Here is a 16,897-nt window from a genome sequence, read left to right as displayed (position 1 = left end):
CTCCAACAGTTATTTCTCCCTTTGCCAAGGCAGCCAACAATACTCCTATCACGGCTGCTCCACTGGTTGGAGAAAGAATGATGCGGAGCCTCTAGAAAACCAATGCTCTTTTCGGCCATTTTAAAGTTATTGGTTACTACAGCATAACCCAGCTTATTCTGTCTGATAGTGCTTGAAGATTTACCACTTGAAAATTTATATTTCAAAAGAAACAGACTACTCTTAGCAACCTTCTTTTTAAAACATTTAAATAAAACTGAATGATAAAATTTACAAAGGCTGTTCTTCCGCAGAAGATGCTATTACTCTTTTGCTATTATTAAAGAATCATCTGTCAACTTGGAATACTGGATGCTAGTCCCGGTACCACTAACACACAGTGGCTCCAAGATACTGAGCATGACCTTTTAGTCCATTTCCTCATCTGGAAAAAAAAAAAAAAAGACAAATCAAATGCTACTTAGTTTAAATTGTGAAGCTTAAACAAGGTAACAACCTCTATGTAATGTAAAGACATTGTTTATGTACTTTGCTCTGGGTATTGCCTTCCTGCTGGGAGGGAAAAAGCAAAGGCAACTCACACAAAGAAGAGTCTCTCGGAAGGCAATTCTGGTGAAGAGGACTTCACTCTTAGATCAACAGATTCTTCAAGGTGACGCACCACTGTTCTCAAGCTTTCTAAACCCAGGTACTAAACCAAAAGTTTAGTCTCTAACGAGAGACTAAGATGATTCGTGCCTTTTTTTCTTTTTGGTAAGACAAACTGGAAAGCAGATACCTAGTAAAACAGTTACATAAGAACTATTTTGGATAGCTGGAAGCTTTTGATATCAACCCTAGATTATCTCAGGCATTTAACCAGTAAAAAAGATTGCCCATAAATTGCTAAGAGGAGCCCACAATGGACTGGCTAAAGAGGAAAACCAAACTTACTGCTCTCTTCCTCTATCCCACCTCCCCTAACCAGTTCCCACATTTAACTTTTCATTAAAGCCACTTCTGAAGAAACAACTCTCTAAAAGTTTAAGCACAACACTTGTAGTATTTCAGTCCTGGCCCACTAAGCTCTTAATGTATGGTTTCTTTAAACAAATGACAACATAAAAGCCATTCCTAACCCATAACTAGGGTACCATCTGACTGACTTGTGAGGTTCAAGTGACAGGATTATGCCGTGTCTATTCCAGCATTATGGCGCAAAGTGCCACTTGGTTGACCTTAAAGCCTCCAACACGGGATTGCAGTGCCTGCCCTCCCCACTAGGATCTGGATTCCATACATACAGTCATTCCCAAATTAGAGCTACTGTAATCCCTACATCCATTCATCGACTTATGCCATTCCTTTCAACTACAATGGTTTCCCAACTGTAACCTGCCTACCGATTTATTTAAAAATCCACTCAATATGTCCCTCACCACCCTAGGCATTGAACAACTCTAAACTAAATGACTCTCATCTGCCCTGTATTTACAATTATTCCTGAATAATTCCCCATAGGAGCCAACAGTGTTTTCTTATAGTAGAGAAGAAAAATCTGTTAAATGAACACAACACACAGTTTATCATTCAGGAAACCTACACATATTAATCAGTGACCCAGAAGCATAATTTACATGCTATAAACAATAACTTACTCTGCAAAGTTAGAACTGGAAAAATTTTAAACAAAAGTTTAGTAATATTTCAAGATCCATTCTAGAATAGTGATTCATCCCTGTCCTCAAGTTGGAAGACAGGCAAAGTCATGCAATGTTATTTCAATCACACTAAGGTCTATAATAGATACACAAAGCTGAGCATCACGCAGCCAACATGCTGGTGGTCAAAGGCCCATTAATATCTGAAAGGTCAGTCAGAATATGCAAAACAGACCTATTTCTAGCATATGTACGACAGAATATGATATTTTAAGGGCCCAAGTGTCTGATCAAAAGAGTTGGAAGGAAAGAACTCTCTACTATGGCTAGATTTATACCCCACAGATTACTCTTTTATAGGCCAATTCCACCACCAGGAATGGAGTCCAGACTACAAAAGTAAGCGATGGGCAACTATGGAAGACTAACTGCTCACTCACTGGACTGAAGTGGTGCTTTCCTTTTTTTTTTTTTTTTTTTTTTTTTTTTTTGAGGCAGGGTCTCATTCTGTTGCCCAGGCTAGAGTGCAGTGGTGAGATCTCAGCTCCACCTCCCAGGTTCAAGCAATTCTCATGCAACATCCACCTCCCGGGTTCAAGTGATTATAATGTCTCAGCCTTCTGAGTAGCTGAGATTACAAGTGTCCACCACCATGTCTGGCTAATTTTTTGTAGTTTTAGTAGACACAGGGTTTCGTCATGTTGGCCAGGCTGGTCTTGAACTCCTGGCCTCAAGTGATCTGCCCGCCTCGGCCTCCCGAAGTGCTGGGATTACCGGCGTGAGCCACCGTGCCTGGCCAAACCTCTGCTTCTAACCCCAATGGATGTAAGTAGCACTTACAAGAGGTAGTCTCGAACTGACACATATTACTCCAGGATAACCTTCCCCAGTCCCTTGAGGTTCCCCCACACTGTTGAGTAAACAGGCTGTACCATGGTGCCATAAAGAAATGGGTTTCTACCAGAGGGAACTAAAATTAAAGAGACAAAAAGTTACAAGTGCTAGCAAGGATGTGGAATATTTGGACTTCTTATACACTGCTGATGGGAGAGTACGCTGCTACAACTTTTGAAAACCGGCCATATCTACTAGAGCAGAATAGATACTCTTATGAAGTGAACTGTGTCCACCTAAAATTTTTAAGTTGAAATCCTAATCCCCAATACATCAGAATGTGACTTATTTGCAGACAGGGCCTTTAAAGAGGTAATTTAGGTTAAGTGAGGTCATAAGGGTGGGCCTCAATCCAGTATGACTGGTGTCCTAAAAGAAAAGGAGATTAGGACAGACAATACAGAAGAAAGATCATGTGAAGACACAGGGAAGAGAAGACAGTCATTTACAAACCAAGGAGAGGCTTCAGAAGAAACCAATCCTGCCAACAGCTTGACCTCAGATTTCTAACCTTCAGAATTGAGAAAATAAAACTTCTGTTTAAGCCACTCTATCTGTGATACTTGTTACAGCAGCCCTAGCAAATGAATACAGACACATACCCTAAAATTCAGTCTTTTTACTTAAATATATTATGATATATCACATACTACTACTGAGCAATGGAAACTCCAGTTACAACTGCACACAACGACACAAAGTCTCACAAACAACACTGAGTCAAAGAAACCAGATACTGAAGAATACAGTGTATGATTCCATTTACACAAAATCCAAATCAGGCAAAATTAGTCTACAGTTCTAGAAATCAGAAGACTCACTACCCAACCATCAGGGCATCGATGATAATGACTTAAAGGAGACTAAGAGGGCCTCTGGGTTTATAAAAATTATCCAAGCCGTCCACTTATTTGTGCACTTTTCTTTATATATATATACTAAAATACAGAAATGATAAATCACTTGGAAATACAGGCAACAATGTACTTATCCAGTGTTACCATGGCAAATAAACCTTACTCTGGAGCTGGATGCATCAGGTTCCTCACTCATTACCATTAAACATTTTAAAAATACAGCTATTCCTATGATCCCTAGCTTCTCATCATTCAGTGTCTACTAGGAGAAGTATCACAGGTCACATGACCCAAGAGTGTCCTGTCTCCTCCACAGTTAAATTCTCACATCATTTCTGGGGAGAGTTCAATTTCTTTTTTCTTGCTCTGCCACCCAGGCTGGAGTGCAGTGGCACGAACACAAATCACTGCAGCCTCAAACTCCTGGAATCAAGTGATCCTCCCGTCTCAGCCTCCCACGCACAGGTGAACCACCACAACCACCACTCCCACCTAATTTTTTTTTCTTTGTAGAGATGGAGTCTCACTTTGTTGTTCATGGTGGTCTTGAACTCCTGGGCTCAAGCAATCCTCCTGCCTCACCCTCCCAAAGTGCTGGGATTACTCCTCCCAAAGTACTGGTCACCACGCCTGGCCAAGAGTTCAATTTCATTAAAGGAAGGTATTAAAATATACATTCAAAGGAAGAAAATAACCAGTTAACACTTTGGTCTTCCTCAGGGTAGTGAATCACAAATTTTCCTTCTTTATTTTTCTGAATTTTCCTAGCTTATTTTTTAACTGAATAGTTTAATAATCAGCAAAAAAGACATATCATTTTAAATAAAAGGTAGTGGGGCCAGGCATGGTGGCTGACAACTGTAATCCTAGCACTCTGGGAGGCTCAGGCAGGTGGATCATGGGGTCAAGAGGTTGAGACCATCCTGGCCAACATGGTGAAACCCCATCTATACTAAAACTACAAAAATTAGCTGGGCGTGGTGGCGCGTGCCTGTAGTCTCAGCTACTTGGGAGGCTGAGGTAGGAGAATCACTTGAACCCGGGAGGCAGAGGTTGCAGTGAGCCGAGATCATGCCACTGCACTCCAGCCTGGCGACAGAGCAAGACTCCGTCTCAGAGGAAAAAAAAAAAAAAGGTAGTGCATGCCACCATGCCCAGCTAACTTTTGTATTTTTAGTATAGACAGGGTTTCACCATGTTGGCCACGATGGTCTCTATCTCTTGACCCCGTCATCCGCCCGCCTTGGCCTCCCACAGTGCTGGGATTACAGGCGTGAGCCATCGCCCCCAGTCAAAGATACACTTTTACAAGGGGTAACATGACGCAGTCTTTAGGGCACTAGCATATAATGGAAAGGCAAGATGGTACATCAGAAAGAGCACTGAGCTGGTTAACAGACCTAAACTGACATTCCAGCTGAGCCACATGAGCATACAGCCTCAGCTATCTCAGGCAGATACACACAACAGTTGTGAGCACCAAATGAAATCATATGTAAACTACAAACAGCACAGAAATATTAAAAAGCATTTAAAAGCAAATGTGTAGGAAGGTTTCTACAACATGTTATTGCTCTTTTAACAACCATCAACATGGTGCAGGTTAGAAGATTTAAGAGTGGGTTTTAGATGACCCGCAGTTATCTCAGGGACCCCCGTATCTGTAAGTGCACGGGAGAACTGCTGGTTGGCTGACTGCATACCATATATAAGGGACACTATTTTTCATAAAGTCTATGCTGTGTCACTTAAGGTTAACTCATAGCAGCTTTGTAATTATGTACTCTCAAATAACTCAAAGTACAAAGCTTACTAAATGGAAACCAACTTTTTATTATGCTTACATACCAATACTGGAAATCAATGATATAACTATTTATCTCACTAAGTAATTTTTAAGGGACTCCTAATGTGAGATGGTTAATGCCCAGTAGTATGAAGCAAAGCTGGAAAGGAAAGGCTGAGGGAGAAGACAGAACCTCCTACGGCAGCAGCCACACAACTAAGGACCAACTAAGAGACAAGTAAGGCTGGAGAATTCCTAAACTGCCCTGGTCCCAGGCTTCCCTTAATAGGCTTCCTCATATTTGCTTGGTCCCAACTGTAGACAGTCCCAGGAGACCAGAAGTGGACAAAAGAATCAGGCAAACTTAATTTCTCAGCAGTGATGCCATCACCAAAACAGAGACTCCAGGTCCCACGAGTTAAGTACTGCATCTTCAAGCAAATGAACAAGGCCAGTACTGTAGATTAGTGTTGGAACCAACTTCCAAGCTTTCTCCTCCTCCCCCAAGGAGATATTTTGCAAGTAGCTATTCTTAAAAATGTTTTTGTAATCACAGCCTGGGATACTAAAATTGAAACTGGTAACAGACACTGCTAAAAAACCCGTTTTGATTTCACTCGCCACATCACTTATACCTCTGATTCACAAATTGCAGTGACCACAACTACCATTAAGAAATGTTTTAAAAATAAGTTTTTGGCCGGACATGGTGGCTCACACCTGTAATCCCAGCACTTTGGGAGGCCGAGGCAGGCGGATCACGAGGTCAGGAGATCGAGACCATCCTAGAGGCCATCCTGGCTAACACAGTGAAACTCTGTCTCTACTAAAAACACAAAAAAATTAGCCAGGCATGGTGGCGGACACCTGTAGTCCCAGCTACTCGGGAGGCCGAGGCAGGAGAATGGCATGAACCTGGAAGGGTGAGCTTGCAGTGAGCCAAGATGGCGCCACTGCACTCCAGCCTGGGCTACAGAGCGAGACTCCTCCTAAAAAGAAAAAAGAAGTTTTAAAACACAAACGCAAACTATTTTTCTGTCTTTAATGCCATATGGATTGTGGGGAAAAACAGAATAGAGGGAAGATGTAAGAGCAAATAACTGAAAAGATCAACACATTGCAAAATGTTTCTGCAGCAAACTGCAGACAGAGAAGCACAGAGAACTATTAGATGATATTAACAGATAAGCTCATGGTAACACAAAGGAATGGATGCCTGAGAACACAGCGGCAACCTTCCTTATATGAGAGGTAAGAGTCATCAACAGCAAGCCAATAGCCAAAAATAAGGGGGGAGGCGGGGAGTTCATTTCTCCAGTTTCAGTCGCCTTCAGAAGACATTTAGTGCCAAGGGGAACCTCTGTTTAGCCTTATTCAGAAGCACTTCTAATCCTTACCTCTCCAGGAAAAAAAAAGCCTGCCTACAGCTCTAAGTCCAACATCTGGTCAAATCTATCTCAGCTGTATTTGTTGAATTATATGAATGGGGAGTTAAATACTTTATCATAGGAAAAACTAAAATATTTGTGTCAAATGCCGGAGAGCAATGTGCATAAGACAACTGTCATATTTGTGTGGTCTGTGTTTGCTGCATCTTTGTATACAAAAGCTAATGCCAAAGTAAGAGCAAAAATGTTATTAGCAAAGAACTCTTTGAAGACGTATTAAAAGCTAATCAAATAACCAAAATTTTCTGGCTTCACTTGGCAGTGGGGTCAGAAAACTGATTCAAAGCCACACTTTACTATAAAGCGTTGTTCTCTGATACAGGTTTTGTGAGCTTAGACACAGCTGGCATCAAAAAAAATACGAAAAAAAAAATTGCCCCACGTGGTTGCTAACTACCTAGAAGGATATACTAATAAAACTATTTTTAGAGTATCTTCTACATTCCACCCTCTGTTTACTCATGCAGTTCTACCACAAATGCAAAATCCAAATCTTCTCTTGAAGGGAACCTAGAAAGTTTGTGGGAGATAGGGTAGCACAGCTTTTCTATGTAGAATGGTACTGAAACTGTGGCCGACACAATATCAGTGCTACATTAAACTTTCTTGCCAGCTGAAGAAAAAAATCCAGTATGCCAAATGTCCAAATGTACCTTTGCTCAAAGACACTGCAGTGCAAGGTAATGGTAGTGACATGGACTACCTCTCAAGTGAACCAAAAAAATGCCACTAGAGTCGGTCGGACGCAGTGGCTCATGCCTGTAATCCCAGTACTTTGGGAGGCCAAGGCAGGCAGATCACCTGAGGTAGGGAGTTCGAGACCAGCCTGACCAACATGGAGAAACCCTGTCTCTATTAAAAATACAAAATTAGCCGGGCATGGTGGCACATGCCTGTAATCCCAGCCACTCAGGAGGCTGAGGCAGGGGAATGACTTGAACCCGGGAGGCAGAGGTTGTAGTGAGCTGAGACCGCGCTATTGCACTCCAGCCTGGGCAACAAGAGAGAAACTCCGTGTCAAAAAATAAATAAAATAAAACAAATGCCACCAGAGCAAAAGGAGAAACAAGTTGAGTGTTGAAGGTTACTCTTTAAAAGATGTGATAAATTAGAAACTGTAATATTATCTTCTACACTCTCTGAAGAGCATACAAATGCTGTTGTTAAAATTAACAAAGCCTTAAAGTTAGCCAGAACACCATCCTTTGGATTACTACGGATTCATCAGCAGAAATGAGAAATAACTCTTTCCAAAAAGCCTCAAGTTCTACCACCAAATCATTCCACAATAGAATTTCTGGCCAAGATCATTCACCTTTTAAAAATTCCCTGAGGACAGGAACCATGCCTATCTCCCTGAGTCAACATCCCACAACGCCTGATACATTGCTGATATTCAATGGATACTCAAAATACTTCATGAATGAATAAAAAGGTGCCTATCATTACTCTCCTCTAAACTCAAACATTATATAAAGCTACAGTACTTATTACTCACTTAAATATTTTAGGTTGGGTAGCAAAGTTAAAAAAAAAAAAAAGACAAATTTGAATACAACAGGATTGTGAACGCTAAGCTTTAACTTAGCCAGTCCCTTCAGGAGAAGCACTCCTAACTCACCTTCCAGTTCTTAAATCCAAATCTGAACAAACCTTCCCAGGTTTGAAGAGAGAAACACACTAAGAGGAGACTTTATTAATCCATGGATGAGAAATCATGTGCCTCATCAGCTGCTTAAGTCACAAGAAAGAGACAAGAGCCTGTTCTTTAGGAAACCAAAGATGCAGTATTTTGAATAGGGAAGAACCAACTGGCTGGACAGCCATCAACTAAGGTTGTAAGAAAGGTTCGCTAGGCAGCTTTGCCAGGCCTACCTGCAAAATTTTTCAAACCTCAGTTAAGTATCCCGCCAGTATTCAAGAGCTCCTAATTCAACTACACTACAATATGTGTGATAAGTCGCAAACGGCATTTCTTATGGCTTTAAGAGAGAACTGATGCTACCAGAAAGACTTTCAAACGACATCAACAGAAAGAAAGGAGGTGGTGGAAGGCAGTGAGGTACAGATACCAGGTGGCAAAAGATAAACCACAAGCTTCAGGGGCACGTGAAAGCAGTATAACCTAGAAATTGAATAAAGTGCTCTGGAGTCTGACTGCCTGGGCTTGCATCTTTGCTTCGTAACTTAGCTGTGTGACCTTGGTCAAATGGCTTAGCCTCTCTGTTCAATTTCCCACTGTGTTAAGTGGGCACAACAGTGGTACTTTAGAGGGTTGTTCAAAGAACTAAACATAATGATCTGTTAAACGGTCTTGCCACGCTGCCTAGCATATAACAAACGCTCAAATATTTGCTGTCAGTATTCTCAATATTCTCCTTATGACCCATTAGGTATCAAGCGTAAAATGAATGCAGAAAGAGGCCCCCAACACGGTCCGAATGGAAACACAACTCTACATCCAACTACCATCTTTCCCCGACTAAGTTGAAAAACTTCTCTCAGGATTTACCGTAACATGCCTAGGACAAAAAGCTCCCTGTCTCCCAGCGCCAGAGGCGCCTCAATGTACACAAGTGTTGAGGCGATCCCAGCGCACGTGACCTGACTCACGCCTTGACTCAGTTGCCGTCAGGGAACCTCTCCCACTAACAGGGTCAGGCTGTTCAACTGAAGAGCCGGATGGGAACGCGGCTCGGCCCCCAGCGCCTGTGACCCATGCACGCCAGGTGGGCACGGCGGCGGGAGGCGTGGGCTCTGACAACCTCCTGCTCGCCACGCTAAATAACTCCACCGGCTAGCGCGTCCTGCCGCGGCGCAGGGCCGTTCAAGTCAATGAACCCTCTTGGGTCTCTGAGATCGACGCCAACAGTAAACAGAGCGTCCGAGACCGGCGGCCGGGGCCGGCAACCCGGCCAGAGGTCACGCCCGACGACCTCCGACCTCTCCAAGCCGGGTGGGGTCCTGGCCTGCTCCGTGGGCCTGAGCGATGCCGAGTTTGCCCGCGAGGCCAGGGCTGGGCCTGGAGCCTGCCAGGAGGACAGGGAGGACGCGAGGCCCTGGCGACCGAGGAGTTGAGGAGGGGGATGGGGCCAGGCCGCCGGCCGGGCTGGGCCCGCTGCTTACCGCGGCCTCTGCGCTGGGGGCTCTGGGCCGGGCGCGTCGCGAGGGCTCCCGCCAAGGAGGAGACTCAACGGAGGACAGAAGCGGGGAGGTCCAAGTTCTGGTTCCAGGGAACTCTGCTGAGCTCTCCAAGCCGCCAACTCCGCCGCTGCCGCCGCCTCAGGCTTTATGGCCAAGACTCCAGGCCCGCTCCCACTTCCGCCACCGCCGCCGCCCCGAGCGGAAGTACCTGTCACGAGACGCTCGACGCCAGGGTGCGGAGGAGGAGCCCCGCCTCAACCTTGCGTCACGTTCCGGCTGCCTTGGGACAGAGCCTGGATCACGTGCTACAAACATGTCTGCTCCCAAATGGTTGTCCCCATCTTTGAGGCTTGTACAAGGAGCAGGACGGCGCCATGTTGGACCCACAGACAGATTCCCTCAGCCATCCCTCCTTGCTCCAGAATAAAGAATGCCACCGAAGAGAGGTCAAGGGGTAAACTGGCCATTCCAATTGTGTCCTTCTTCGGAAGGCATCATTAATCCTTACTTTAACTACCTAACCAAAAATTATTATCACCATTTTACAAATAAGGAACTGAGACCGAACATATCAGGTCACTTGGTCTAGCTCAACACAGAAACTGGTGGAGCAGGGTTTTGAACCAAGGTCTGTCTGATGCCAATGTGTGTTATCGTTCTAGTAGACTGCAAATGACTACAGCAATTGTGTGACTCAGTAATAGAGACAGGAGAAATAGACACCTTGGCAGAGGAGACAGCACGAGAAAATGGAAAATGAGCTAAAGCCTCTCTGAACTTAGTATTAAAGAGGATGTGATAAAGATGGACCTGGTAGAACTCTTCTTGTAAGCACAGAGCAGCCTCCCAAGCACCAGCCCCATCTGAACACATCAGGATCCACTCAGAACTTTTGTCTCCATCTTTAACAATGCCCTCTAATAGTCTTTTCTTATTTGGTTCATGCAAACTCCATTCTTTCAATTGTTCCATCCAAAAACCTTGCAATTGTTACAGTAAGTAAGTAGTTAGACCTGAGCAGGGCAGGAGTGGGGCCACTCCCCCACCAGCAATGTGAGGCAACCATGACATGGTGGTCAGATTAAGCTATCTCTCTAAAATAATAATTGGTTGCAGTCAGAACCAGGGAAAGAATCTCCCAATAGATAAAAACACCTAAAACTGGTGATCAGCAGCTTCCCATTGAGATCTCAGAAGTTGAGGGGTCTGGGGAAAAAAAAAAAAAAAAAAAAAAAAACCTCAAAATCTAGGCAAGCAGTCCCAACCCTGAGATGGCACAATGTCTGGGGTTTCCCCTACTTTTTCAGCTAAAATTGGCTCTTTCCGCAAAACCCTCGCTACCTATTCTCCTGTTTTCTCTATGTGTATTCTGAAATGGCCTTGCACACTGCAGGACCATCAGCTTCTGGGGTAAGTCTACTTTTCTCTGCTTTCACTTTGCATGTGCCCAGGAGTTCGAGACCAGCTTGGGCAACATAACAAGACTGTCTCTTCCAAGATAAATAAAAAAGAAAGGAGAAGGCACACATCTACATCAGACTTTTGCAGTTGTACTTCTCTCTACCTGGAAAGCTCTTCCTCCAGGTATCTGCTTGGCCACTCGCTCACTTTCCTCTGGTCTTGACTTTAAAGTAACCTTTTCAGTGAAATAGCCTTCCCTATTTAAAACTGAAGTCCCTCTCTCTGTCACCACAACATAAACACAAAAATTGCCATCTCCCTACGGCTTTTCTCTTTTTTTTTTTTCTTTTCTTTTTTTTTTTTCTTTTTTTGAGACAAGGTCTTGCTCTGTTGCCGGTGCTGGAGTGCAGTGGCATAATCAGGGCCTACTGCAGCCTTGAACTTCTGGGCTCAAGTGATCCTCCTGTCTCAGCCTCCTGAGTAGCCACAGGCATACACCACTATGGCTGGCTAATTTTTTTTTTTTTTTTTTGTAAAGAGAAGGTCTTGAACTCCTGGTGTCAAGTAATCCTCCCGACTCAGCCTCCCAAAGTTTTTCCTCTTATATTACTCACTTATTTGCATATTGTCTGCCTTCCCCACTAGAATGGCAGGTCCATAAGGCAGCTATTTTTGTCTATCTCATTCACTGCGATATCCCTGATTCTTAAAACAATGTTAGGGTACAGTAGGTGCTCAATGTGTAGAATTTACAGAGTATTCAGGGGAATGAAAACTGAGAATAGTTTCAAAGGCCAAGAGTTATGATAATTCCACCCCATTCGGTAGCCAATCAAAATGCTAGGTTTGAAGATAAAGTAGCAACTGGGAATGCAGTAGTCCTTATCCCCAGGTCTGGCAGGGCTGACTGCAGGATTTGAGCATCTGAGTCCTAGAACCAATCCACCGCAAATAGCAAGGGACAATTATACCAGAAAAGGCAGAGCACAAAAATAAAATGGGACATGTGGGCCCCAGCCTTCTAAGAAGCCTTCTGAGAAGGCTATTCAGATGCAAACATGGGCTATTTCCTATGGGAAAGAAAGGACGACTTAAAAGAAACCCATGAGCCAGAAGGATAGAGCCAGATAATCATTCCCAAGGAGCAGGAGAGGACTCAATCAAGGAACTGGCATCACGTGCCTTGCTGGATTTCAGAATTACTATGACCCAGTGGCAGCTGTCACTCCTGTTTTTTCCCCTTTTGAACAAAAGTGTCTACTGTGCTTATCTTCCGCTTGCCAACTCTGTATGCTGGGTCCGTGGAGAGGAGATAACGTCTCTAGCTCATAGGCCTTCAGAGAAACAGTGCTCAGAGCTGTTCTTGAGGAATTATATCTTAGGAACCTCGTCCACATCTGGACCTGATTTACGTGACAGGATCCATTATGAGTCAGTGATGTATTGGGATTGAGACTTTTAGGGTACTTGGAGGAGTTAAGTAGAGCAGGACCTCCAATAACATCAATTCAATTAAAACATTGATGAGAAAAAGTTGATTCCTGGCTGGGTCCCCTGTCTGTGTAGTCTGCACTCTCTCCCCATGTCTGAGTTTTCCTTGGTTCCTCTGGTTTCCTCCCAAATCCCAAAGATGTGCCCTTTAGGTGAATTGGCTTGTCTGAATTGTCCCAGTCTATGTGTGTATGTGTGCGCAATGGGATGGCATCCTCTATAGGGTTGGTTCCTGTCCTGAGCTGCCAGGATAGACTCTGGCCACCTGTGACCCTGAGATGGAATAATTGGATAAATAAATATCTTGCTCATTTTCATTATCTGTCTTATATATATATAGTTCATATTTCCTTTAATATTTAATATAAGAAGTGTTTTGGTCTTTACCAGCCTGACCAACATGGTGAAACCCCGTCTCTACTGAAAATACAAAAATTAGCCAGGCGTTGTGGCATGTGCCTATATCCGAGGGGCATCTTGGCTTTAGCACAACCTACTCTCTTGGGAATTAATCCTTTCCTGTGAGAACTCATCCAGCCTCACCAGAGCCAGAACTCACTCACTACCTAGAATGGCACCACAACTCAAACACCCCCAATTAGGCCCCACCTGCCTGGAGACACTGTGGAATCACATTTCTTTCTTTTTTTTTTTTTCTTTTTTCTTTTTTTTTTTGAGACAGTTTTACTCTGTTGCCTAGGCTGGAGTGCAGAGGCGCTATTAGCTCATTGCAGCCTCCACCCCCTGGGTTCAAGCAATTCTCACGCCTCAGCCACCCAAGCAGCTGGAAGTACAGGCGTACACCACCATGCCCAATTAATTTTTGTATTTTTAGTAGAGATGGAGTTTCACCAAGTTGGCCAGGCCCATATCGAACTTCTGGCCTCAAGTGATCTGCCCCACTCAGCCTCCCAAAATACTGGGATTACAGGCATGAGAGCCACCACTCTCATTCTGCCTGGATCACATTTCTTTTTTTTTTTTTTTTTTTTTTTTTTTTTGAGACAGAGTCTTGCTCTGTTGCCCAGGCTGGAGCGCAGTGGCACAATCTCGGCGCACTGCAATCTCCATCTGTGAGGTTCAAGTGATTCTCATGCCTCAGCCCCCTGAGTGACTGGGATTACAGGCGCCTGCCACCATGCCCAGCTAATTTTTGTATTTTTAGTAAAGACGGGGTTTCGCCATGTTGGACAGACTGGGCTCAAACTCCTGAGTTCAAGTAATCTGCCCTCCTCAGCCTCCCAAAGTGCTGGGATTACAGGTGTGAGCCATCGCACCTGGCCTGGGATCACATTTCAACATAAGATTTTGGGGGCACGAACAAACCATATCCAAAGCACAGCAGGTAGGTTGGAGGGGATTAGGAGTGAGAAGTTCAGTTTTGGAAATGCTGAGACAGAGGAATTCTGTGAAACATCCAAGTGGAGATGGGGAGGAGGCAATTAGACATTCTGGGCTGAGGCAGAGATGGGAGTTTGATTTCTGGGTCCTTCAGGGTAGCCTTGGCTGAAAATAGAAATTTAAGAGTAAATGGAAATGAAAGTGACGGGTGTTAACAGGATCGCCTATGGAGAAAGTGGAGAAGTACATCCTTCTTTCAACAAACAATTTACTGAGAATCTACTATGCGCTAGGCTTTGTTAGGTTCTAAGGACACAAGGAAAACAAGGCCCTTGATGTCAAGACCCTTACTACTCAGTGTGGTACACAATGTGAAAACATGTACACACACACACATATACACACATCCCTGCACAATTTTCATTCAAATTTCTATCTATAGGGAACTGGTAAAAAAGATATGGTACATCTCGACAATGGAATACTATACAACTATAAGAAAGCAACGAGAGAATTCTCTATATATTGGCATGAAAGGATCTCAAAGAGATATTGTTACATGATAAAACCAGATGCAGAAGAGTATATATCATACGCTTTAAAAGGTAAAGAATAAGAACATCCTTCAGTAACTAATAAAAGTGGTTACCTGGTATATCAATTAAAATCAGAGTAGAAGCACTGTGAGTGATTAGAATGAGGAATTAATGGAAGGGGTTAGACCTTATCGATTTGTGGGAGTTGGTAGAAAGTCTGCACAGGTCGTTGCTTCTGTGGCTAGTGTTAAGCCCAACATCAATCACTACAGGTCAGTTGGACCAGCAATTTATTCAGGAATAAAAGCTGGATGTGGATAAGAATAATGACACACTGGAGCCAAGGAGGATAAAAAGAGGCACCCATGAGGACCAACTGGGAACCATATCTGTCTCTCATCACCTCTAAGTTCAGTACCATGAATGGATGAGCAGCAGCAGAACCCAACACCTTTCATCCAGAGCTACACACATAGCTGGGTGAGGATTCAGAGAAGCCAAAGGACAAGATCTGGCGGGGGCTGTAGGAGATGTACTTCTGGGTTGGCACCCTTTGCCAACAAGTCTAGTGACACAATGAATGAGCTGCCCCAGTGCTTGGCATGCTGCATAACCTTCAGAGTATAAAAAATATTGGCCGGGCGCAGTAGCTCACGCCTGTAATCCCAGCACTTTGGGAGGCCAAGGCGGGCAGATCACCAGGTCAGGAGATCGAAACCATCCTGGCTAACATGGTGAAACCCCGTCTCTACTAAAAATACAAAAAATTAGCCGGGCATGGTGGTGGGCGCCTGTAGTCCCAGCTACTTGGGAGGCTGAGGCAGGGGAATCACTTGAACCCAGGAGGCAGAGGTTGCAGCGAGCCAAGATCACACCACTGCACTCCAGCCTGGGCGACAGAGAAAGACTCTGTCTCAAAAAACAAACAAAAACAAACAAACAAAAACCACAACAAATCGGCCGGGCACAGTGGCTCACGCCTGTAATCTCAGCACTTTGGGAGGCCAAGGCGGGCGGATCATGAGGTCAGGAGATCGAGACCATCCTGGCTAACACAGTGAAACCCCATCTCTACTAAAAATACAAGAAATTAGCCGGGTGTGGTGGCCGGTGCCTGTAGTCCCAGCTACCCGGGAGGCTGATGCAGGAGAATGCCATGAACCTGGAAGGCGGAGCTTGCAGTGAGCTGAGATCGTGCCATTGCACTCCAGCCTGGGTGACAGAGCGAGACTCTCTCTCAAAAAAATAAAGAGTAAATTACTGTTGGCTGGGCGCGGTGGCTCACATCTGTAATCTCAGCACTTTGGGAGGCCAAGGCAGGCGGATCACTTGCGGTCAGGAGTTCAAGATTAGCCTGGCCAACATGATGAAAGCCCATCTCTACTAAAAACACAAAAATTGGCCGGGCGCGGTGGCTCAAGCCTGTAATCCCAGCACTTTGGGAGGCCGAGATGGGCGGATCACGAGGTCAGGAGATCGAGATCATCCTGGCTAACACGGTGAAACCCCGTCTCTACTAAGAAATACAAAAAATAGCCGGGCAAGGTGGCAGCGCCTGTAGTCCCAGCTACTCGGGAGGCTGAGGCCGGAGAATGGCGTGAACCCGGGAGGCGGAGCTTGCAGTGAGCTGAGATCCGGCCACTGCACTCCAGCCTGGGCGACAGCGCGAGACTCCATCTCAAAAAAATAAATAAATAAATAAATAAATAAATAAATAAATAAAAACACAAAAATTAGCTGGACATGGTGGTAGGCACCTGTAATCCCAACTACTTGGTAGGCTGAGATAGGAGAATCGCTTGAACCCAGGAGGTGGAGGTTGCAGTGAGTTGAGATTGCACCACTGCACTTCAGCCTGGGTGACAGTGTGAGACTCTGTCTCAAAAAAAAAAAAAAAAAAAAAAAATCACTGCTGTTAGAGAAGAGAATTCTGGTAAATGTAGCTTAGTTGACACAGCACAAAACCACTGTACTATACCTGATAATGGGACAGGAAAGGGAGCTGGGTTTTTCTGTGGACATCAGTTTATATGTTTAAGTTTTAACCATGATATTTCATTAACTATCAAATGTTTAGATTTTTTTTAAATCCATAATATGATCAATGAGATGCAGACAATAAAACAGTGTTACCGAACAGTGACGGAGGTGGAAGCGAGGAGAGGTGACAATCAAACAGTATTACGAACAATGGCGGAGAGTGAAGCGGAAGTGACAATCAAACAGTATTACGAACAGTGGCGGAGGCGAGGAAGTGACGAAACGGTGTTTTGAACGGTGGCGGAGGCGAGGAGGTGACAAACGGTATTACGGTGGCGGAGGTGGGGCGAGGAGGTGACAGTCAGGCGGTGTTTTGAAC

The 16,897-nt window shown here is 44.4% G+C and overlaps 1 protein-coding gene across 1 annotated transcript in view; it reads right to left on the bottom strand.

Moving 5' to 3' along the window:
* The window catches only part of RAB7A (RAB7A, member RAS oncogene family), an 87,142-nt gene extending 77,158 nt beyond the window's left edge, over positions 1 to 9,984 (bottom strand). The window contains exon 1 of the mRNA XM_009181363.4: positions 9,752 to 9,984. The gene's annotated coding sequence lies outside the window, so the exon portion shown is untranslated. The remainder of the gene's footprint in view (positions 1 to 9,751) is intronic.
* Between the last annotated feature and the right edge of the window lie 6,913 nt (positions 9,985 to 16,897).

The sequence above is a fragment of the Papio anubis genome, chromosome 2 (assembly GCF_008728515.1).
Source record: "Papio anubis isolate 15944 chromosome 2, Panubis1.0, whole genome shotgun sequence".
In the NCBI taxonomy this organism is placed as follows: domain Eukaryota; kingdom Metazoa; phylum Chordata; class Mammalia; order Primates; family Cercopithecidae; genus Papio; species Papio anubis.
The sequence above is the reverse complement of the archived record's forward strand: the minus strand, read 5'-3'. Positions and strand labels throughout refer to the sequence as shown.